Source organism: Rattus norvegicus, chromosome 6 (assembly GCF_021556685.1).
Source record: "Rattus norvegicus strain SHRSP/BbbUtx chromosome 6, alternate assembly SHRSP_T2T, whole genome shotgun sequence".
In the NCBI taxonomy this organism is placed as follows: domain Eukaryota; kingdom Metazoa; phylum Chordata; class Mammalia; order Rodentia; family Muridae; genus Rattus; species Rattus norvegicus.
Genome location: NC_141539.1, coordinates 66,700,001 through 66,726,798, shown reverse-complemented (window position 1 = coordinate 66,726,798; position 26,798 = coordinate 66,700,001). Strand labels below are relative to the sequence as shown.

The 26,798-nt window shown below is 35.2% G+C and overlaps 1 pseudogene; it reads right to left on the bottom strand.

Annotated features, from left to right (window-relative positions):
* Positions 1-340: 340 nt before the first annotated feature.
* Positions 341-22,341, bottom strand: LOC103692621 (oligosaccharyltransferase complex subunit OSTC pseudogene; annotated as a pseudogene).
* Positions 22,342-26,798: the final 4,457 nt, after the last annotated feature.

Sequence of the window (26,798 nt, the reverse complement as noted above, 5' to 3'; positions counted from 1 at the left end):
CCAAAAACTGATGATGTGTTTGTAAAAAATAATCATTGTATTCAGTACCAAAGTTTTAGGAGGAGTATATTTTCTTTAAGAAATAAAAAACTAAGAAAAAATGCCATTTAATACAGCTGGTACCCTGGGATATGTCATCAGGAAAATACTGTAGTGTACTTGTCTCCGACACCATGACTTCCCAGCCTAGCTTTGTTGTGCTTGCTAGGGTGTCACCCACTCCATGCAATGGTTAAGCCACTCTCCATTCTTTTCCACATTACATAAGGGAGTGGTTCAGCCTTTACAGCTTTATTAAGGGGAGCAAAGCTGTGATCCCCTGATTTATTTTCAAAAGGTACTAGCCCATCAAGTACCCTAGCAATTTCATTCTCATGAATACCTAGCCATGAAGAAACTCAATAGAATGCAGACAAAGCTAATGAAAAGAAGAATAAACCTATTGAGTTTTGGTATACTTGGTGCATTGATCAGTCCAGGATTATGAAACCTAAACCTCCCATTGTTAACATAAAACTAGATGCAAGTCCTTCCATATTATACTGTCCGTTTACTCTGTAAGCCAAGAAAGCTACTAGTCTCTGATGACCATGTTCATCACTCATTGATCCAATACTTGGAGGTTCAACGATAACATCATAGATTATTCTTCTGGTAATAAGAAGTAAGATACCACCATCAGGGCATACACCATCATAGCTGACAGCCATGTGCCCCCAGGGCAGTTTCTTCAGCTTCAGGTTGAGGCATTCAAGCATTAAAAATGGGACTCAGTAGAGTATCCATGTCCCCAGTAGTAAGGCCAGCTCTCTGGTCTCCAGTCTCCCGTGCCGCCTAGAAACACTAAATTGTAGTTTTTAATGACAGAATCACACAAATGCTGTAGCATCCTTTGTATTCATTTGCATTCATTGGTGTATTCTGTATTTGGAGATTTTATTAAAATAATGATCTAAAGTTTTGCCCAATGATTTATGAAAAAACAGTAAAGAATACTAATGTTTTTGTTTTGTATGGATAGAAGAGGGAATTCATGAAAAAATTTAGGCTTTGTCAAAAAGTAGGTAATTTAAGATAGATTTCAAGGTCCCTGTTAATAAAGACAGCATCTTTGCATGGTTGCTGTACTATATCCTTTCCAATGTGTATTCAGTGAATAAAAATATATAATAAACCAAAACATAAATAAGACAATAGGAAATTACCTCCATTAACTCTTGACTCTGTGAGGTCTTTCAGCAGCCAGACAGAAAAGATGTTTCATACAAAAAATAATCCATAGTGAAAATATGGAATTGCAACCTTCATGGTGCGACTTGAAGATTATTTCCTGTTTATTCATTTAGTAATACTACTTCCCAGAAAATATTGTATTAAAATGATATAGTTATTCAACTCATGTTTATGATTTTTACATTTAAAAATTAGGTAGAAAAGCTACCTAATTGCTGGTGCAATTGGAGAGGCTTGGTGTAAATAATAAGGCTTCTGTAATTGTCACTTCCTCATGGCCATTATTTCTCCCAGAGATTATATCTAGCTAAAGAAGATGCATGAAAATAAAAAGAGAAGAGGACACCGGGGCAGACAGGAGCAGACAGGACTGGGGTGAGCCAGCTGAGAGGTAGCATCACACATCTAGGGATGCAACACTGCCGCAAGTTAATGTCAACACAAATGCAGGATTTCTACCTCTCCTAATAAAAACTGTCTTTCCTACAGAAAAGAGCATGTGACATGTTATGAAATACGATTTGTGAATTTTTCTTCACTCCCCATAAGACAAATTCCTTTCCCCCAGCTCTGGAAGATTATTTTTCTCTCTGATGTTCCATGATGCCCTGAAGGACAGTATCTGCCTTCCATTCAACAGCTTTGAGTCACATCCTATCACTCAGCTGCTTAAAACTCTTCCCTGCTTTTGATCATTCTGAAGAGAGGGTGGGGGCTCTCAAAATCCTATCGATTTTCAATGATCCAATTACCAGTTCTTTGAAAATTTTCAACCTCTTAAAACCTTGTTCTGCCTGAAAGTTGAATAAGCTAAGTGTTCCCTCATCTAAAGTATTTTGTTTGTAGATGTATCTTTCTTTTTTTTTGATATCTACTATTTTTTTATTATTATTAACTTGAGTATTTCTTATATACATTTCGAGTGTTATTCCCTTTCCCAGTTTCCGGGCAAACATCCCCCTCCCCCCTCCCCTTTCTTATCGGTGTTCCCCTCCCCACCCTCCCCCCATTGTCCCCCTCCCCCCAACAGTCTAGTTCACTGGGGGTTCAGTCTTAGCAGGACCCAGGGCTTCCCCTAGATGTATCTTTCTTGTATCGGAGTTTTCTTTTCTAGGATCCTCTATGGGCTGGATTGGTAGATAGATACTGTTTGAATTTGGTTTTGTCTTGGAATATTTTGAAACATATGTTTTTAGATTTTTCAATATTCTGATATAATCATATCAGTTCCCCTGACAATTTATCCCTCCACACCTAGCCATGAAATCCTCCTTTACTTTCAAATGTATGCCCTTCCCACCCCACCCCACCTGTGTGTATGTGTGTGTGTGTGTGTGTCTGTCTGTCTGTCTGTCTCTCTCTCTCTCTGTCTCTGTGTGTTTGTGTGTGTGTGTGTGTGCATTCCTGTGTTCCTAAAAATATAAATATGGTGGCATGCTCTATCTTTATGATGCAACTTGTATGTATGTGATTTCAGTGATATTTGATATTAGGTAAACAATTGGTGTGTTTTCCCCTGGGAAGACTATTGCTCTCTTTCTCAGTTCCTGTTTTCTGTAGGAACTTTAGGTAGGATTGATGTCCTACAGGTTTTCCCCATCAACATTAGCATGGCTATTACTACCATAGTTCTTCTGGGCATGCTTGGCAGCTTTGTTGATGAGATTTCATGAGAGTAGCTTCTGACGTTTCTAGGACATATAATGCCACAGCAAACTCTCTGTATGTATGGCTCTCACAGTCTCTCTCCTCCCACTTCCACGATGATCCCTGGGTCTTTGTGCAGCAGTTATACCTTATAATTCTGCATCTTGATTGGTTGTGGTTTTCTATATTTGTCTCTATCTGCTACAAAGAGAAGTCTCCTTGAGGGTGAAGACTATGCTTATCTGTTGGTATAGGGATTAATGTTTATAGATAACTCATAGGTAGGGATTATACTGCTTTACTAAAGTAATCATTGTAAGTTCTTCTGTTTCCATGACCTCACAGACTCTAAGTAGTTGGGTAAATTTCCAGTGCCATGCATAATTCCCCTCTTGTTGAGTAGGTCTTAAATTCAATTAGAAAGTTGTTGGTTAGTGCCAAGGTATGTGTGCCACAACTATACCCTTTGAGACACCCTCTCTACATTCCTGTCTAGAAATACCATCATGATCAGAATAGTGTGCTTCTTCAGCAGCCTGGTATTGTGTCATCCATGCAAGCTTTCAGTAGGCATTCTTTCTTTGTTACTTTAGACATACAAGGCAGCCTGGGAAATTGTCCTCTGGAGTAAACTGACTCAGCACAGTGCTGTGGTAATTCTGATGTTACAAACCTTAGTTTGCTGTGAGGTCTGGAGACTGAAATATGAAGTGATAAAATGTTCCTCTTTTTTGTTTTTTCAGATGGTTCATAGAAAGGGTAATGCAATGTCTCAGTCAGCCCTTTTTCCTAGAGTGAGTATATGGGCAGATGATTTGACTTAGGTTCTACCTGGATTATTTACCTGTATGTGAAATGGGTGTAGTGCTGAAAGGTAGCTGAGAGAAACTCTGTTTCCTTAACATCACAGAAGTGTTTATGATCTGCTACAAATGGAGTTAATCATCATGATATAATTATTATTCAAACCACCATAAAACTGTTTACATTTTAATGATGATGGAATTCTAAAGTTATTATTATTTATAAAAAGCCATCACAGCTATTATGAGTTTAAATTAAACTGCCTGTTTGTTAACATCTTTGCCAAAAGTCACACTTGGATGTATTTGACTTTCCTTAATGAGCAGTATATGATGGAATAAACATTTTCAAAGATTATTTCTTAGTATAATTTAATGCAGAGCCTGTTATAAATCATTAGCAATGGTGCTGTGATTATAGCATTTGTTTTTATGAAGCTGTTGAATTTAAATAAAAGGGAGGTTTGTGGAAACGGGAATGAATTCTTTATTAATACATAGGTTCTTGAGGAATAAAAGGTGAAAGAAAATGACTCATTTTTCAAGTGTATTGTGGTGTTGTACATTCTATTATATGGCTTTGTGATCTAGTAAAAGACAGAACAACTTATAGTAACTTACCATATGTGACCCCCCATACACACATAATACAGAAATATTTTTAAGATAATACACACTTGTAATGAATTTCTAGTTTAGCTTTTATTTCCATAGTCAAAAGAACCTTTACCACAACTCTTTTTAAAGATCCTGTATTTTGAGCTTATTCATTTCCATTCCTCTTTTAAAATGTATGTTAATGGGTTCAGATTTTGAATCATAATCAGCATAAATAATTGGCAAAGCTGAATTCTTACTCCATGATAACTGGGGAAATGGACTAAATTCACTTGTTCCTGAAAAAGAAACAACCCTAGGAAACATACGGCTTTGACCAGGAAACACAATTTTAATTCAAGGATGTACCATGATTTTGAAATAATATTTGTTGGGAAAAGCTTTCTAACTTAGGTGTAAGTATTGGGTAACCATTGTGAAAAATAGCTAAAAAATAATTATTCAACATATTCAAAAATAATATTCAGCTATTTTTAACACACATTTATTATCCATCTTAAAAAATGGCAAAGCTTTGTAAAATGAGAGAAAAGCATAGATGGAATTAAATTTCTATCTTTGTATAACTTGCTGACAGTGCCTTTATGATGGAGGGGAAAGAGAGTAAATAGGAATAAAAGCACTGGCTATGGACCAATGCTATCAGACAGTTGGTCATATTTACTTCATAATTAGTGAGTATGAATGAACAGTCATGATAGGTTGTTAATAAACTGTATGAAAGCTGAGTTTTATTGTTGTATTAATAACTCCAGCAGTATAAAACACTTACTTGGTAAACGATAAGGATATTGAAATACACTCTGTTAAAAAAGAGAATATATATGTATACACACAAATATATATATATATATTCTTATATATACAGAAAATAGAAAATATATATTCTTACACACACACACACACACATATATATATATATATATATATATATATATATATATATATATAGAGAGAGAGAGAGAGAGAGAGAGAGAGAGAGAGAATCTTATATCTTTGAAACTAACCTCATACTTGTCATGCAGACACGAATGACTGCGAGCTCTTGATCTTCTTGCCTTTACTGTCCAAATATAATGGTACGTTTGCCACTGAGCAACATTTTTATCTTTGAGTCCCTGCTATTTTTCATGACCTACCTATGTTTTTTGTTTTTTTTTTTTGTCAGAATGTGCTAGGTTACACCATTATCTGCAGCCCATAATATCCATTTTGTAATAAGAATTCAATTCTTGTTGCCAATTTAGTGGAACTATTTTATAATTCAATTATTTAAAAACTATTGCTACACAGAAATGTTATTCATTATAAACTTAAATCCTCAATAAGCACAATGCAATCCTATTTATGCCATCAGAGAAATGACTGATTTCCTGCTTTGCTGTGTGTCTGTCTCAAATGCTTCCTTGTTTGGCTTTATTTTACTTGAAATATGAAATCTACATTTCCTTCATAATACCTCAATTTAACCTTTCTTATTTTAGATAACTTTGGTACTCTAGAATTTGTATTTGAGATTCTAAGGAGTTAGTACCTAGCCAGGTCAGTGGGATAAATTAAATTAAATTCTACAACCTTACGTGGCTGAGAAAATAAAGGCATTTGCTGCCGAACCAGGTAACCTGAGCTGTGTACATCCACAAGAGTTGAAAGGAGACAAATGAACGTAAATTCTTTTATAACTTTTGTATTAAGGATATTGTCACATCTTTATGGACCGTACTTTAATCTTTTGCTCATCTTGTCCTTATCTATTTATTTATTATTTACCTTATTTTTTTATACTTTGAAAGTTATCCCCTTTCCTGGTCTCCCCTCCATGAACCCCTACTTTATCCCCCTCCCTTTTGCCTTTTAAGAGGGTGTTCTTCCCACCCAGCCACCCACACTGCCTCACCGCCTGAGCATCCCCCTTCTCCGGGCATCAAGCTTCCCCTGGAACAAAAGCCACCCTCCTACTGACGTCAGATGAAGCAGTTCTCTGATACATATGTAGCAGGAGCCATAGACCAACCCATATTGTCTTTTTGGTTGGTGGTTTAGTCCCTGGGAGTTCTGAGGGTTCTGGTTAGTACAGATATGATGACTACATTGGAATAATTTTATTTTCCTCTCATCAAACATTTATTATTTATGCATTTCATAATACTTTTGATTCTTCTAGTAATTTTAAGTTTGAATTGTTGTAGTCTGTATTTACCCTATTTTCTATAAAACATTAAGTATCATTTCTTCCATGTTGCTGTTTTTTTTTCTTTTATTTAAATGTTCATTCATTTTGAGTACTCTAGAATTTAGGGGCACACACATAGTCTTTAATACAAAAATAAAACCCATTTATCAAGTTCTTATAGTCAGAGCCTCCTATGAACAGTGACTTTTCTTTCTTTTTCTTTTCTTTGCTCCTTTACGATTATATTTTTTATCAGTAATTTTCTTTATTTTTTTAGGGCTAGCAGTACAGTTCAGTAGCACTAAGCCCCAGGTTCTTTTTCAGCATCACAAATACAGGAGAAAGTGTTCCACAATTCCATAAGCAATCTTTATCTAATCTTGAAGAGGTTTGTATGTTCATGTGAATAAGTTCATACTCATAATATTACATTTTCATTTTTTCTATTTTTTAAGTTTTTATCTTACAGCACAACTTTCTATAGTTTGTATTTATTAATCAAACATACAACATTTCCTTGAACATACAACAGGTACCTTAACATTCTTGAACTCTTAAAAATTCTCATTAGAACTTTACTTTCTAGTACATTTTTTCTATTCTTGTTCTGCCCCTTTACATGTAGCAGTAGTTCCTTAGTTTCCTAAATCTGTAAAACTTCTTATTTAATATTTTTTCATGTGTATAATAAAGACAAACATCTCCACTGCTTTTAAATTTTGCAGCGAAATAATAGATATCCTATTTAACTTGATCGTAGTGACCGTACCAAAATAAACATTACACAAAGTTGGGTTATACATATTCAATATGTGATCATTTTCTTCATTAATTACATAATAATAAATTTTAGATACATTTTCATACCATTCTCTGTATGCTCATTATAAATTATTCATGCTAGATCTAAGATTTTGGTGTGCTTGTGTATGTAATTTAAACCTTGCCAATTCTTTGTTTGTTTGTTTGTTTCTTTCTTTCTTTCTTTCTTTCTATTTTAGAGAGGCAAATATTGTTCTATCCTGATTTTTCCACAAAACAAGGCAAATAAATGGAACTTATTCTAATAGTTTCAGCTTACAAAATTTCCTGCCCCCTCCTTTAGTATAATATTAAGATCTTAAACATGTAGGAACATCTTTCTGAGATCTAGGTGATGCCCATCTGCTTCCACCACCCCATGAATGATACCCTGAATCTGCTCACATGTTTTGTTTTGTTTTTTGCCTTTGTGCTATATATTTTAATGATAGGGTTTATAAAGTATGTCCTAAGTTCAAGTATCTAGAATGGTGTAGCACATTCAAAATATATTCCAAAAGCTTAATTATATAAGTTTAGTATTTTTGTATTTTAAATTGAAAGATTATTTAACAAGTTTAATTAGTATCAATGAGAATGAATGTCATCTTAACAGTGTACAGAGCAACACCCTTGTTTATGAGCTAGGAACTCATACTCTCATGTTTAGCCTCTAGATGCATGACTTTTACCAATTAAATAGATTTCCAAGTCTTATACACACACACACACACACACACACACACACACACACACAAACACACACACACACACACACACAAACACAGACACATCAGATATAACATAGCTTTGTGTGTATATATATGTTATGTTATGTTATTAATATAAATATATAATATATTATTATAAATTATATGTGCTATATATTATTGTTCCATGAATTCAGCAGTCTGTCCTAGTTCCTACTTTCTATGTAACCCAGTTTTCTTCCATGGCAGTAATTTAATGAGACACATTATAGTCCCAGGCCTCTAAGGAACAATTTCCTTAGCCCTCAAACATGCTGTTTCACCCACTGTCCATCCTATATCTGAGTGTGCTTTGCCCCAGGGAAAGCAAGCTGTGAGTTCTATGCTGGAAGAAAGTATTTTCTCATTTCCTTTGGTCTTATGTAAGGGAGTAAAGTGGCACTGTAACTCCAGTGGATTTATTTTCTTCATACTTTAAATTCTAAGAAATGCTTGAAAATATATCCTCAATGTCAATGATGAGAATGTCCTATGCAGACAAATTAATTTTCTCTAAATGACACTTGAAAACCTGCTAAGGGCAAAAAGAAGGAGAAAGCAGCTGTCCAAGCAGTCATTTTGTACTTTTAGGGCAAAATTGATACCTTTTGTATTGTAGGTATTTGTAGAGCATACAGGACAAGGTGAATTTTGTTCAGCTATGAGAAAAATACCTAGTCCTAATTTAGAAAAGGGAGGGCTAACAATCCTAAAACTTTTGGGCCCATTTAAATAACTAAATGTGCTATAAACATACTTGCCAAATTTTGGTGACAAGACTTCAAAGAGTTATAGATAAATTAATACATAGGGACCAAGTTGGATTTATGAGGCATGAAATAATTATGAACAGATTGAAGGAGAGTTTTATTAATGTAAATTTATAATGATACTCAGACTCTAGTGTTTGCAAATTCTGTTAATATCCAGGAAGTGTGTAATAGAATAGAATAGAAATTGCTAAGCAAATATTAAACCATATAAATTATAGGAAGTCTTGGTTTTGAACATGAGGTTTCCTGCTCATAGTGCCATATACTGAAATATAGAGAATGCAAAGAATGAATGGAATGTTTCCTCACTGAAACATGGGCAATTATTAAAAAAATTACGCTCTCCCCCCTCTCTCTCTCTCTCTCTCTCTCTCTCTCTCTCTCTCTCTCTCTCTCTCTCTGCATGTGTGTGTGTGTGTATGTGTGTGTGTGTGTGTGTTTGTGTTTGTATGTGTGCCTGTTTGTTTGTTTTCAATGCTGAGAAAATAAAACAAACTATGCTAGACAAGTATTGTACCAGTGAGGTACATCCACACCACCTTTTGTCTTTTGAAATGGTTTCACTCTACAACTGAGGTTTGCTTTAGTCTCTGTACTTACTGTAAATTAGGTGTGTGTTGGTAGCCACCATTAGACAGATTATATTTATCTTGTTATTTTTTTAGGCTGTCTGTAATTAAAGATGACATGTGATTAAAGGATGGCCTGTTCAATGTAATACCTTATCAATCACACCTCAGTGAAATAATTTAGTAAATGTAGTTTTTAAGTGCCTGAGGCAATATATTCTTAACTCACCTTTGAGAAATTTTAATATGTATGCAATCTGTATGACAATAGAAATTAACATTTTAAATCGTATGAATTAAAGATAAATCAAAAGATCATTTCTCCAACAAAACAACTTAACTTGGAGTATAAAAACATTTCAGTAAATTTTAATATGTAAAGAAAATGTCTTTCTAACAGCCCTGACAAGCAAATACCAAAGCTGTGTGCCAAAATCTATGCAAGGAGCATATAAAAATAAACTAAACTGAAAGCCAAGTTTATCTGTGTTGCAAATACCCCATTACAAACCTGGAAGCAAAGATTGTTAGAGCAGTTCGTACAAATGATGAGAACAATCTATAATGATCTCAAAGAAAGAACTCCGGAGAAAGTGTTAGATTCTTGTGTACCAGTGCAGATGCAAATAAAAACCATGTGTTTTAAAGCTGCTCACATATAGATACCAAGATCCAACAAAGTTTCCAGAAAATAAAAAGAATGCATGTGTGTGTGTGTGCACACAGACAAAGAGGGGGAGCAAATTTCAGACTATTAAAACAAAGAAAACTTATAAGAAAAAACAGAAAAAGCATAAACTTTATAATAAAGAAAACTACTAGGAAGATTTATCACTAGCAATTGTAAAAACCAAAAGCTGAAATATCATTTCTAATTATGCATAGGAAATTAACTTTTAAAATGAGGTATGTAAGTATCAGTAAGCTGAGTAAATTTTTTATCTCATCTAATAAAAAAAGGAAAACAATCCTATGGAGAATTAATTCTAATTGTTAATTATTAATATAATTCCGATGTCAATATTATAGAATATTAAGAAATGAAAGATTGTTTAATAATATATTAATCCAGTGACTGTGTTGAATTACAAATTTAAAATTCTGATCATCAACAAAGAATCTGTTACATTAGTTTCAGTTTATTAATTTAATAAGTATTCTTCATGGTTGAAAATAATCATTAAAATATATAAGTAACATATATAGCCATCCAAATACTGAGAAAACTAAAACTGAAAAAGTAATTAAACACAAGGAGATTTTTAATAGATACAAAATCGAAGAAAATAAATAAAAAGTAAATGGAGAAAATTAGAACACAGATTTATATATTATTAAACAATTTTTCCTCATTCCTTAATAATCTATAGCTTTTACATCATAATTGTATTACCACTTCATATCTCTTGTGGTTTAATTCAGTTACTGTGATAAAATATCCTGACACAATAATAGGAAGGAAGTACTTATTCTGCTTACAATTCTAAGTTATAGTGCACCATTGAGGGGAACTCAGTGGAAGAAAACTGAAGCTTAGGTACATCAAAATATGTCAATAAGTTAATGACTGAAATATGTAAGATAATAGATTTGCCTCAGTATGTACAATATCAGATCACAGGAATAGAAACTAATGGCAAATGCAACCACCACAAAAGGGAATCAATAAAAATTTTCTAACTGATAGAAAGAGATAAGAGTATTAGGAAGTGAATGTATAAGAATAAAAAACAACCACAAAGTAATGAACAAAATATCTGGTGCACATAAGTTAGCAAAAGAGACATTTTTCATTTTTATGTGTATATTTACCTACATGTATGTCTCTACACCTTGCATGCAGTGCCTGGAAAGGTTAGAGTGTGTGTCAAATCCCTTAGTGTTACAGTTAGAAGTAATTGTGAACCTTCAAGTGGATGCTGAGAATTTTGAACACTGGTCTATTATAAAAGTATCCAGTGCTGAGCTGAACAGATTTTTAAAGCTAAAAACTTCTTTAACTCAGAAAAAATTTCTGAGTGTGCCTGTATACATGTATAGTATCACTAGTAAGGAAACTGATGCAGTTGCTAGAATAGAGCCAACCTGGGCTGCATAAAGAATGTATTTCAAAAACAAAGGGTTAAGAGTATATGTCAATAGAGTATTTTTCTAGCATCAGAATAACCATGGGGTTATTCTGCAGAAAAAGAAATAAAAATTTTAATATTAGTTTGTAATAATTTGGAATTTATAACCATTTAATATATTTTCCACCTAATTAAGGACTTTAAAGTGAGTTAAATAAATTTGTTGTTCGTTTTTGTTTTGTTTTGTTTTTTTTTTTGAGTCAGAATATCACTGTGTGGCTCTGATTTGCCAAAAAATTTAATTTGTAAACTAGGCTGGTCTTAAATTTTCATTGAGCCACCTGCTTCAACCAATTGAGTGCAGAAATTACAGGTGTGTTTTACCATTTCCAGCTAATATTTCCTTCTTTAATAGAAGGAAGATAAAAGAGAGAGATGATTTAGACAAATCAGCATCAAAAACTGTAATTGGTGTCAAGTTATCCTTTAAAATTGCAAGGTGATTAAATTTTATAAAATGATCACCAGATTATTTACATAATAGGCCAGGAAGTAGTCTAGACACATTTCTGAGAATATATATATATATATATATATATATATATATATATATATATATAGAAAGCTATGGTATGGCCCCCAAGGACTCACAAGTTTTAATGTTTGGCCAATAAGAAATGACACTATCAGGAGCTATGGCCTTCTTGGAGTGAGTACCTGTGGCACTGCTGGAAGATGTGTGGCACTGGGAGGATGGGCTTTGAGGTCATAAATGTTCAAGCTATGCTCAATGTGGCACACAAGAATCTTCTGTTTCCTGCCAATCAAGGTGTAGGATCCTTAGCTCCTTCTCCAACACCATGTTTGCCTGCAGGCTGCCATGTTTGTTGACATGATAATGGACTAAACTCCGAACTATAAGACAACCCCAATTAAATGTATTTTTGTAGGAGTTGCTGTGGTCCTGGTGTCTCCTCTTATCAATAGACAATTTCCATTGAAGCAAATATTGTACAATTATTACCATTAGTTTATTTAATAAATATTTACAATAATTTTCTTATGCCAGTACTTATTATGGCTATTGGTAAGAGATATGACAAATTGATCAGAACAAAATAACAAATCACTAGTGTTACTCTAGTGGTAGGATATAGAATGAAAAAAGTGAATAGGAAAATTTACATTAACAAAGAGCAGAAGTGATAAAAATAGTTACAGAGCACAGACAAAGAATTACATAGGGATGTAATTAGAGTTTGCAGTACAGAATACCTTACATAAATAAAGCTATAATAAAAATATGACCTTGACCTTGGAAATAGTAGGAATTTTAAGAAGGAGGCTTCCTCTTTGAAAAGCTTCCAGGCATTGGGAACCAGTACAGAGTTCTTAAAGCAATATTTTTATTGTATTAGGCAATATTTCAGGTTTTATTATGATATAATATTGTATAGTTTTATAGGGTGTACTGCAGTGATTCAAGACATGCACTCCATGTGGAAGAATCTAATCACAGTAATAAGCATCTCCATTTCTTCCAGCATTATTCATCTTTATATGTTTAGTATTGAATTGTTTTGAAATGCATTCCATTGCTATAATCTATTGCTAGTTTACTGTGCTAAAGAAGACAGAACCGATGACACCATTTTCAGTGCTCTGGCACCTTTCATCGATCCCTACAATTCTATTCAGTTCTTCTAGGAGCCTGATATACTAGTTGACAAAGAAGTGTAAATACACAAGGATATTTATTTAGCTTTCCATGTCTGCCTTATTGCAGATAATATGATGGCTCCCATTTATATCCATGTTGCTGTTAAAGAGTCTAGGTTGATTTTATCTTTTGGTAATTTTCAATACTGCTACAATAAACCCGGAAATACATGTATCTTTTTGTTGCAATTATTCTTATCTCCTTTGGAGGTATACATAATAATGAAACTATTAGATTGTAGAAGAGTTTTCCTTTCTGTAATTTGAAGACTCCTCATTCTTATAATAGTTGTAATTCTTACATTTTCATGAACAATACATAAATAATCTCCTATCTACATATCTCCCACCATTTGATAGTATCCAGTAGAACTAACATGAAATGATTTCTCATTGCTGTTCTTATGTGCACTTAATTGATGGTTACCGAAATTGTGCTTTATATCTCAACAAATGGTTGACCATTAGTTTATTTGTGGTATATGTGTGTGTGATGTGTGTGTGTGTGTGTGTGTGTGTGTGTGTGTTTTCATGCACAGGCACAGGCATAGGCACATGTGTGTTATGTGTTTATGTATATATCATATATACCTATATTACCTATATACCCATTTTACAAAAAGAAATCTATAGATTCAACACAATCCTCATAAAAATTCCAACTCAATTTTTGACAAAAATAGGAACAACAATTCTCAAATTTATATGGAATAACAAAAACTCTAGGATAGCAAAAACAATTCCCAACAATAAAAGATCTGGAGGAATCACCATCTTGACCTCAAGCTGTGCTTCAGAGCAACAGTGAGAAACACCACATGATATTTGTAGGGAGACAGTCAGATTGAGTAATGGAATAGAATTGAAGACCCAAATATAAACCCACACACCTTTGGACACCTGATCTTTAACAACAAAGCCAAAACCATTCAGTAGAATAAAGAAACCATCTTCAACAAATGGTACTAACTGCTAGTCTGCAGGCAGAAGGATGCAAATAGATCCATATTTATCAGCTTGTACAAAGCTCAAGTGTGAACCAAGAATCTCTACATCAAACCAGTTACAGTTAATCTAATAGAAGAGAAATGAGAAGTAGACTCAAAAGCAGACACAGGTGAAAAGGTCATCCAAAGACTGCCCCATCTGGGGATCCATCCCGTATGCAGCCACCAAACCTGGTGAGCCTTATATGGAGGTCTCCTGAAAGGCTCTGCCAGAGCCTTACTGATAGATGAGGATGCTTGCAGTTGACCATCAGAATAAGCACAGGGACAGCAATGGAGGAATTAGAGAAAGGACTGAAGGAGCTGAAGAGATTTGTAACCCCATAGGAAGAACACAATATCAACCATCCAAACTGTCCCCCAGAGCTCCCAGGGACTAAACCAACAACCAATGAGTAAGTACCATGGAGGATCCATGGGTCCAGTAGCATATGTAGCAGAGGATGACATTGTCTGGCATCAATAGGAAGAAAAGCCCTTGGTCCTGTGAAGGCTCATTTCCCCAGTGTAGGGGAATGCTAGGGCATTGAGGTAGAAGTGAGTGGGTGGGAGTGGGAGCATCCTCATAGAAGCAGGGTGAGTTGGGAGAGGGTATGTGAGATGGGGAAAGGGGATAAAATTTGAAATGTAAATATATAAAATACCCAAGAAAAATTTTTTTAAAAAGTAGTGTTCAATATCCTTAGTCATCAGGAAAATGCAAATAAAAATTACTCTGAGATTCCACCTTATACCAAACAGAATAGCTATGAAGAAAAACTCAGGAGACAGCAGATACTAGCAAGGTTTGGAGGAAGAGGAACATTCCTCCACTGCTGGTGGGATTGCAAACTGGTACAACCACTCTGGAAATCAATCTGTTATTTCCTCAGAAATTTGTAAATAACTCTACCTGAAAACCAGATATACCACTCATGTGCATATACCCAAAAGATGCTCCAACATATCACAGGGACACATATTTCACTATGCTCATAGCAGTGTTATTTAATATAGCCAGAACCTGGAAACAACCAGGATGTTTTTCGCCGAAGAACTGTACAGAAAATGTGGTATATTTACACAATGAAATACTACTCAACTATTAAATATGAGGACATCATGAATTTTGCAGGCAAATTAATGGAACTAAAAAATATACTGAGTTAGGTAACCCAGACCTCACATGGTATGTACTCACTCTTAAGTTGATATTAGGCAGAAAGTTGAGAGCACCCATGATACACAGGCCATATGAATATTAACAAGAAAGAAGGCCCAAGTGTAGATGTTTCAGTCCCATTTAGAAGGAGAAACAAAATTATCAAAGAAGGTAGAGAGAGGGAGAGGGAGGTGGCTGGGAGAGGTAAGGGAAAGGGGGGCAGGATCAAATATAGGGGGAGACAAGAGAGAGGCTCAGAGGGCCAGGAGAATCATTAGAAATATGCAGCAGTTTGCTGCAGGGGATGGGGTTGAACCTCTAGAAAGTCGCCAACACCAGGGATCAGAGAAGCTCACAGGACCCAATGGATATAACATTAGCCAAAATGCGCAAGAGTGAGAGAATGGAACCTAAAGAGATCAACTCCAGGAGATAGACAAGGCTCTCAGTTTGGGGTTGGAGCCAACCATCCATTTCAAAAATTTTGACCCATAATTTTTCTTGTCTAAAACAAATGCAGGGATAAAAAATGGAATAGAGGCTGAAGGAAAGGCCATACAGAAACTGACTCAACTTGGGAACCATCCAGTGCACGGACACCAAACCCTGACACAATTTCCGATGCTATGCTGTGCTTGAAGACAGGAGCCTGGCAAGGCTTTTCTCTGAGAGTTTCTCCTAGCACCCGACTAAGACGTTTGCAGATACTTACAGCCAACTATTAGACTGAGTTCTGAGATCCCTATGAAAGGGTTAGGGGAGGACTGAAGATGCTGAAGGAGATTGCAACCCCATAGGAAGAACAATATCAACTAACCAGATCCCTTACAGCCCCCGGGCACTGAGCCACCACCAAGGAGCATACATGGGCTGGTCCTGGGCACTTGCTACATATGTAGCAGAGGACTGCCTCATCTGCTATCAGTGAGAGGGGAGACGCTTGGTCCTCTGGAGGCTTGATGTCACTGAGAAGGGTGATGCTAGAAGCAGGAGTGGCTGGGAAGGTGGGGAGCACCCTCTTTTAGGCAAAGGAGATACACTCTTGGCTGGGGGGCTTGTGGTGAGGACCAGGAAGGGGAAAAATTGAAATGTAAATAAATAAAATTATTAATAAAAGAAAATAAAATAGCCAGTACATTTAAAAAATAAATCAAAAGAAACAGCAAAACAAACAGAACAAAAAAGGTAAGTCAAAATCACAAAACCACAAAAATGAAAATGATAACATACAAGACCAGTAAGAGAAAAGAAAAAAATGCCAAGACAAAATCAGACAAAAAGTTTTCATAAAAAAGCATGAAGTTAATTTTGTTTTGACCAACTACTCCTGGGTATGAGACTTGACCTGGGGTGTGGTTGATATACCCAGTAACACCCCATTGTAGTAAAATGATTTTTCCTTTGACAACAAGTATTAATCATAAATAGTTCCTTGGTGAGGGGTGGAATCCGGTATGTACTTCCCTCTATCAGTGCAGGAACCCTGAGTGCCTCAAACCTGTGCAGGTTTTGTGTGTCCTGTCACAGCCTTTGTGAGTTCATATTTGTCTAAGTCCTGTGGTGTCTGTTTTTAGAGTAATCTTTCGCCTTTGGCTTTTATACTCTTCCTACCTTTTCTTCCACATAGAGCTCTGAATCTTGGTTGGGAAGGCTTTGATAAAAACAAACCATTTAGTGGGTCTTAAATCATTTTTAAAAGTGGTTGGTTACTTTCATAATCTTTATGCCACTATTGCACCACATGCTGTTCATTCAAATCACTGTTGTAACTCCACAGAATTTCTAGCAGCATGATATTTATGTATATCTCTCTTCTCCAGGAGCATGCAGAGAGTACTTTCCAATTTCATGAACACTATTCATAAGGGTGAAAATGGTAGGTAGGTACCAGCTACACTTGTCAATGCTTGATGACATAAGAAAATATTACCTTAAGCAAAAATGCATTACCATCAGGATATAGAGAGTAAGCAATGGCTCTGGCAATAGCCTGTGATTATTTGGGGGAGAGAGATTTAATCAGACACTTTTGCCAAGGACTCATGCCTGGCACTAGAAGTTTTACTTGGAAATAAAAGTTGGGGGATTCTCTCCCCTACTATGTGCTGACTTAATTTAGATAATTTTTAGATGCATATATTCCATGAAGTTTCAGAGTAGCAAGTTTTTAAATCATCTTAAAATGGGCTTTAGTGTTAGTTATGTCTCTCCATATTCTCTTGTTCAGCTGTTTCTTTCCATTCCACTCCCTATTCAATCCCCAATTTTATTTCCTTTTTATCTCCCCATAACATTATATTCTGTATACAATTTCTGCTGCTAAATCTTCCTACTAGGTAGCTAGTCTCTCTTATGCAGAATATACATATCAAAACATTAAATACTAATAACTGCATATAAGGAAAATCATGCATATTGGTGTTTGTATTGGAGTTACCTCACTCAGAATGATGTTTTTCTAGCTTTACCATTTACCAACTGAATTCAAAATTTTACTTTTTAACACCTAAATAATATTCTATTGCATAAATTTACCTCATCTTTATTATCCATTCATCATTTGATGAATATCTAGGCTGTTCCAAATTTTGAGCTATTATAAATAGAGAATCAATTAAAAAGTAACTCTACACTAGAATGTACAGAGTCCTCTGGGTATATGTCCAAGAAAGGTACAGCTGGACTAATTCTCAGCTTCTTAAAGAACTGTAACACAGATTTTCATGATGATTCTTCATAGTAATGAAAAAAATGTTCCCTCTTCCTTTCAGCCTTGCCAGAATGTGTTGACAATTTTTTTTAAAATTCATCTTGGCCATTCTCAATGGTATAATCTGAAGTCTCAAAGTGGATTTAATTTCTCTTTCCATGATGGATAATGATGTACGTATTTTATGTGGTTCCATTCATTAAAGTTTGGTTTAAGTGTCTGTGCTCTTGGTTATCAGGATTAACAAGTTCAATGTAAATGGCGTGGTAAAGACAAAAATAGGAGCACTGCTTAGCCGTTGTCTGCAAATCTCTAAATCCAACCCTTCTTCACTATTCTGTAATACTATTTTTAACAATATTGATATTGCAAATGCATACATTGTCTTTGAGCCTTCATATAAATTCCATGATTTAAATGTCTTAATTTGTCCTAAAACTACATTATCTAAAATACAATAGCCATTAAATTAATAGTTAAAGAGGTAAGTTCTAACATTTCAATCATAACCTATACCTACTTTATGTAGTCCATATACACAGCTGTATCTGTGTTTTGGGTTGTATCACAGCACTACATGGCCATGGCCTTAGATCTATGGGAGCTCACAGTCTCTATCCTCATGCTGCCAGGAAAGTTTCCTTTTACCTTAAAATGGAGAGTGAAAAGTAAGTAAAGTAGGAAAATTTCCCCTTAATATCCTGAGATACAGAATAAAGACTACAGTTGTTTGTCATTGATCAGAATCCTAACTTTCAATAAATTATTAATATAAATTTAGCATGTAGACAGCTGCAGATAACATACTTGATTTCATGTCGTTGGAAACCTGTTAAGGTGATAAAAATCAATGACTCCCAGAATGATTATAGGAGGATCTGCTTCTGTCACATACTTTGTTTACTTCTAACAGATTATGTCAACCTATCTACTGCCTTGACTTGACTGCTGAACTGAAACCATTAAACATTAAATATTAAAGGTAACAGGATCAACGACTATAAAACAGCAATGCTTTGCATTACTGACAATCATAGAGAATAATTTAATTAGGAAAAGCAAGTCACTTTAAGAATCAAACCATTTATCAGTTACTTTTAAAATGTCAACTAGATAACTTTAAAAACTTTAAGGAGCAGGAAGAACTATGTCTAGAAGATTGTTAACTCTAACAAGGTGGTCAGTAGCAAACTTGAGAAAGGAGTGGAGGAGTAGAAGGAAACTTCAAAGCAGGGACTCACAGCTTCTTCTAGGCTACACCAATTCTGCCACATGGGATTTGGCCAGGAATTTACAAAGCATTCTGTTTTCAAAGAACATTGGGAAGGTGAATGGCATGATGCTGCCAACAGATGAAACTGGAACACATATAACCATAGGAGTTCGAGTTAGATGGATCAGGTCTGTTAATAGAAGACACTTATTTATTATTTCATAAAGATTATTGAACAAGTAGTACATAACTACATAACAACAGAGATATTAAGTTGCAGTTGAGGAAATCATTCCCAGTAGAACTCTGATACAATTCAGACTCCACTTAATGTGAATGAAACTCCTGGGAAAGGATGGATGGGGAACTAGAGAAAAGGTGAAGCCGATGTTAATCACCCAACTAAACTCATCATACACAGGTAATATAATTTCCAAAAATATCTAAAGAATAATCAGAACGAGTGATCAGAGGGAAAAGAATTCAGTTCTCTTCATATTGAGGTAGCTTTCTGCTCAATTGCTGAGATTTGCTAATTTGCCATAAAATGAACATTATGCAGATTTCTTAATAGAGTCTCTCTTCTAATATAGCTGAATATATACAACCATCACAGAAGATCCAGACTTAACCAATAGAGAATTTTATTGTCCTCTAAAACAGAGAAATAGAGAGATCTTCCTCTCACTTCTTCTATTTCCTTCCTTTATCATCTTCTCTCTGACTCTTTTTCCACCCTCTCCTGATTTCTTCCACTTCTCTTTTATTGTGTTTCCATCTGTCTTCCTTCCACACTTAGAAAAACTAGACTTTGAACACCGGAAAATAGCAAAAGAAAGCAGAGATCCACAATAGACAAATGATGCCCAGCATTAGAACATTAAGATAGTATTAATACATTTTAGTAGTTTAATATTCTCATAAATTTTAAATACAATAAAAGAACTTCTAGGGGAATCAACACCACTGACCTCAAGCTGTATTACAGAGCAATAGTAATAAAAAATCACATGGTATTGGTACAGAGACAGACATGTCAATCAGTGGAGAAAATTGAAGACCCAGATGAACCCACACAACTATAGTCACTTGATCTGTGACCAAGAAGCCAAAACCATACAATTGGAAAAAGACAGCATTTTCAACCAGTGCTGCTAGTCTAACTAGCAGTCTGCATGTAGAAGAATGCAAATTAATCCATTTGTATCTCCTTGTACAAAGCTCAAGTCAAAGTGGATCAATGACCTCCACATAAAACCGGATACACTGAAACTATTAGAAGAAAGAGTGGGGAAGAGCCTTGAACACATGGGCACAGAGGAAAATTTTCTGAACAGACTACCAATGGGTTATGCTCTAAGATCAAGAATCAGCACATGGGAGCTCATCAAATAGAAAGCTCTGCAAGGCAATGGACACTGTCAATAGGATAAAGCAGCAACCTACAGAATGGGAACGATTGCTACCAACTCTACATCCAATAGAGAGCTAATATCCAATATATACAACGAACACAAGAAGTTAGATTCCAGAAAACCAAAAATCACAATTAAAAAGTGAACTACAGACCTAAACAAAGAGGAATCTCAAATGTACCTAAACCTCAAATCTCAAGAAGTACCTAAAGAAAAATGTTCAACTTCCTTAGTTATCAGGGAAATGCAAATCAAAACTACATTGAGATTCTACCTTACACAATTCAAAAAAAAAAAAAACTCAGGGGAAAACAGATGCTGGCGAGGATGTGGAGGAAGAGGAACACTCCTTTATTGCTAGTGGGATTGCAAGCTGATGCTAACACTTTGGAAATCAATCTGGCAGTTCCTCAGAAAATTGGAAATGGCTTTACCTGAAGACCCAGCTATACCACTCCTGGGAATATATTCAAAAGATGCTCCAACATATAACAACTACACATAATCCACTAAATTCATTGCAGCCCTATTTATAATAGCCAGTAGCTGGAAACAACCCAGATGTCCCAGAATGGAAGAATGGAAATAGAAAATGGGGTACATTTACACAATGGAATACTATTCAGCTATTAAAATTGATGACTTCACAAACTTCATAGGCAAATGGTTGGAACTATAAGATATTATCCTGAGTAAAGTATACCAGACCCAAAAGAACATACAAGATATGTACTCACTGATAAGTGGATATTAGCCCCAAAGCTCAGAATACCCATGATGCAACTCAAAGACCATATGAAGCAAGAAGGAAGGCCAAAGTCACATAGAAGGGAGAACAAAATAAGCAAGGGAGGCAGAGGGAGAGGGAGTCCTGGGTGGGAGAGGGAAAGGGGAGGAAAAAGGGGGCAGAACAAGGTATGGAAAAAGACAAGAGGGAAGTCTAGAGGGCCAGGTGAATGAATAGAAATAAGTAGCAATGGGGGTAGGGATCTTGGAGAGCCACCAGAAAGATCCAGATGCTAGAAATGTAAGAGGCTCCCAGGACCCAATGGAGAGGCAGAAACACCCCACAGCAGAGAGTTAGAACCTGAAGAGACCACCTCCAGAAGATAGAAATGGCCCCCAGTTGATGAATAGGGCCACCAACCCATTTAAAAAAAAAACACCCAGAATTGTCCCTGTCTAAAGGAAATGCAGGGACAAAAATGGAGTAGATGCTGAAGGAAAGGCGAGCCAATGACCGCCCCACTTTGTGATCCATTCCATCTGCAAATGCCAAAACCATACACTACTACTGATGCCAAGATGTGCTTGCTTACAGGAGCTGGGTATAACTATCCTCTGAGTGATTCTACTAGCATCTGACTAGGAAAAATGCAGATACCCACAGTCTACCATTGGACTGAGCCCAAGGACCCCGTTTGAAAAGTTAGGGGGATCTACTGCCGTCTGGCCTCCCGCCCCGCAGGGCATTTCTGGAGGGCAGTCGCCAGTTGCTGTCTTATCACCTCTGACAAGCACACCAAGTTCTTACTGGAAGTGACCCAGGAGGTGTGCAGCTTCATGCCCTATGAGTGGTGCACGATGGAGCTGTTCGAAGTGTCCAAGGACAAGCTTTAATTCAAGTTCATCAAGAAGAGAGTGGGCACATATATCCCGGCCAAGACAGTGGAAGGGGCTGAGCAAGGTGCTGGCAGCCATGAGGAAGGAGGAGGCCAAGAAGGATTAATGAACACTCCCCCAATAAAAGATAGTTCTTACAGTTAAAAAAGAGGAGGAGGAGGAGGAGGAGGAGGAGGGGGAGGGGGAGGAGGAGGAGGGGGAGGGGGAGGAGGAGGAGGGGGAGGGGGAGGAGGAGGAGGAGGAGGAGGGAGTTGTCAGGGGAGGGACTGAAAGAACTGAAGGGGATTGCAACCCTGTAGGAAGAACAACAGTATTAAATAACCAGAGCTCACTGACTGAGTTCCCAGGAACTAAACCACCAAACAAAGAGCAAACATGGGCTGGTCTATGGCTTCTGCTACAAATGTAGCAGAGGACTGCCTCATCTGGCATCAGTGGGAGGGGAGGCACTTGGTCCTGTGGAGGCCTGATGCCCCAGAGAAGGCACATTCTAGAGGGGTGAGGCAGGAGTGGGTGGGGATGTGGAGGAGCACCCTCTTAGAGGCAAAGGGGAGGGGAATGGGGTGGGGGTTTCATAAAGGGGAGACGGAGAAGGGTGATAACATTTGAAATGCAAATAAATAAAATAATTTTAAATATTTATTTATTATTGCTTACATATATGCCAGAAAAGGGCACCAGATCTCATTGTAGATGGTTATGAACCACCGTGTGATTGCTAGGAATTGAACTCAGGATCTCGGGAACAGCAGTCAGTGCTCTTAACCTCTGAGCCATCTCTCCAGACACCAAAACTTAGAAGAAAACAAAACTTCATCATTTCTGTTTCTAACTTCTCATTCTCCTAATTTTATGATTTCTTTTACAATGCTCAAATCCTTAACGTTATTTCAAGGGATGGTTGCTGCTTATGTTTCATTCCAAAGATAAGTCTAAGATAATATGTTTTCTTATCAGATACTGATCATGATTTCTAAGATAATTTAACAAGAAAAATTATTATTGATTTCAGTGAGTTTTTTCCTAAGTAAATAAAATGTTTTCTTGAGTTTTAAACAATGCATTCTCTCCCTCTGTAAGTGGAACTGAATGGTTGTTAATGTATACAGTGTTTCCCAAACCAGTTTTGTTTAGCACAAAGCATCAACACCATGAAGCCTGATTTTTATTATTTTATATATTTTCTCTGAATGAAATAGACTAATACAATTCTTACTTTGCATTTACTAAAATAAAGGTATATTATCTTTTGATTTATATAATGTATGTAGAGGCTCAAATGTTAAATTTTATTAGTCATTGAAAACTTTCCACATATCTTTCTGGAGATATTTAATATTTTATAACAGACTTCAGTTAACCTAAAAGAAGTTATAATTATTTAAATGAATCACTTATTCTCTAAGAAATTTATATCAGACATATGACCTTCATAAGCTAAGATAATATGAATTTGCCACAAAATCGCAAATGAATTCCATCATGAAAGGTCATTCGTAAAGTTTCTGGCAGTTAAGGATATCACAAGGTCAGAAATCAAGGATACACTCTCCTTTGTACAAAATGTCTTGGTCTAATCAACATACTGAGCAGATTTTTCTAATGTAAAAAAGGTATATTGTGAAATAATACATACAAATATTCAGTGACCATCTTCAAAACACTGAATCAAAGGTTAGAGAAAGGACACAGTACCTCTGTTTTCTTAATACCAAAGGTAACTTTACAGCAAAGCACTATTTCTTCCTTCTATTTCTTCCTTATTATTATATTTGTTTAATTGATGTTTATTTTTCCCATGAGTTAGAATATATGAATAATTATGAATTATATAGTAGAATATAGAAATGAATATCAACACATGAGTGTAATAAATGTAAATGCAAGATACCTTGTCATTGAAATTTATGTTTTGTACTTTTATTCAAATGCAAATCTGAAATGGCTTCCCTAATGAATTATTTTAGATTGGTATAAACACATTCTCTCCTAAATATCTATACTTTATCTTATTATAAGAATTACAGTTCATTTTTTTAAAAAAAGAAATATGTATTATTTTCCTTCATTTTTGTTTGACTACCAAGTACAACAAAATATAGGAAACATTATTAGCTACCTAGGTTAACAATATTAACTGTATCTTACTAAGACGAAACAATAATGGGATTTTGTAAGACATAATGCATAGTACATTGAATAGCCACAAAACTAGGTGCCAGTAAAGTGTTCAAATTCAAATCCTACTAAATTTGTGCTCTATGGGACAAGCAAATCCTGAAATTCTTTCTCATTTCTTATGATCCCAGAAAATCATTACCAAAATTTCCTGGATGGTTTTATTTGTTTTTATTTTAAGTATGTAAAGACTGTATGGAAGTGAAAATAAAAGGGATGAGATATCAGAAAACAACAGTTGTATAGGTGAGAGCTTGCATGGCAGTGATCATTAAATTATGTTACTCTAGCCCCATCTGCAAGAATCCTATCTCTTTAGCTTCTTCCTTATAATCCCACTTACTCATTTGGTTTCCTAGAATAATGCTCTCTCCTTCTATATTCCTCAAGTGTACAGGCTTTTAAGAGTAACATTTTCACTTAGTAACGTTATTTAAAAATCTATATCAGTTGTTGAAGTTCTTTATTTTTCTGATATCATCACAGTTCTCCATTGCATGACTTGTCTAGATATTCAAATTTTCTCCTACCTATGAGTATCATATTTCCTTTTTGTTAACTTGACAAGCATCTAGTGTCACCTGTGAAGGAACTCGCATTGAGGAGTGGGTTATTTAGATCAAGTTAGCCTTTATATTTGTCGGTAGGGGATTATCTTGATCATATTTATTGAATTCGAAAGACTTTCCCACTAATGGCGGAACTATTCCCTAGGCAGAGGATTATGCATTAACTGTCTCTTTGCTCCTGACAATGAGTGTTACTAATTGTAACTTTCCTTCAGTAATGGAGTGTGATCTAAAATAAAATCCCTCTCCTCTATATTCCAACACTAGTAGTTTTATTGTGCAATAAGAAATGATAGTAGGCCAAAAAAAAAAAAAAAAAAAAAAAAGAAAGATAATACCATCTCCAGATTCAGTAGTTGTAACTTCAAATAATGCACAAGTGACCTTATGCATGTGTGCTTTCCTTGGCAGGTCAGAAACTAAGGAATAAATGCACATTTTATTTGCATACCACCTAAATATTCAAACAAATTTCCCTTCTAGAAATAACCAGTATGAAATGAGTTGTTTATTAAACATCAAAGTGGTAAAAGTATACAGGCAAGGAGTCTATAACTATGGAGCACAGAAAAACAGCACTAACATGAAATTAACTTTTCTGCCATATGAAAAGAAAATAAGTTGTCTTAAGTCTTTAGTTACAGCTTTGCCCGTTAAATTTCATAGCTGTAAATTTTGGTCAATAAGTTATTCTTCCCTAAATATAAATCAAAATGAGGAAACTGAGCAGTGGTCATTTGCAAATAAAGATAGCAAGTGAAGGGGAGATAAGTGTCAGGTGATTCAACACCTGTTTGCTACATATGCAGTATATAATTGGAATAAATTAAATGCAACTAGAAGGCATGTATCAGAAAAATGCTATTGAAATTCCAAAGATGAAGTTATATTTAGATAAAAGGCAAAATCCACCTAAAACATTCCTTAAATGAATTAAATCACATGCTCTTAAAGATATATAGCTTATTTTCTATGCTAGAATATTTAGACTGTAGCATCTTTGAAATTTGACAGAACTTTAATCTCCCTGAAAGCATTAGGTGTTCTAAGTAACACACTGCTAATTGTATAGAAATATTTATTTGGACAGGCTCTGTATAATTTGGAAAGAATTTATAGACTTAAAACTGTATATGTATAAATATAGATTCTCCATTAAGGCATCCCCATAATCTGAATTTTTTGTTGTATATTGTTCAAACACATAACCTTTAATACTTGCAAATTTGTTATTTTTTAATTATCATTACTTTGCAGAGTCTGGCACGTCTTTTTTATAAAACAAAATCATTGTAATGCCACTTTTAATAATAATTGAACTCAAAAGAACAAATTTTCATGGTACAAGGAAAATTGTTTGTCTTGTTCTAAGTACATCATGAAGGATTAATTTTCCTGTTTGTCATAGTATAGTTGGTTTTTAAACAAATGAGAATGAATCTCTCAGTAATTTAATTAAATATGCCTCACATAATTGATGCACAGATCATTTCTCACCAATGGTAAAACTTCAACAATTATAGTTGACCTTTAATCAAATGCCACATGCACTTTTTTTTATTTGTTAATAATATCATTTTCTTCAGTGACCTTTGCTCTTGAATTATGTCTAATTTACTCTCAACATTATAGAACTCAGTTATGGATATGATAACAAAAACACTTAATCAGGGTATCTCTTGTTTTTGTAATCATTTTTTATTCAATCTTTTCAGTATGTTTGTATATAATTAGAAAATGCCAAGTTTCCAAACCAGTCTCTCTCTCTCTCTCTCTCTCTCTCTCTCT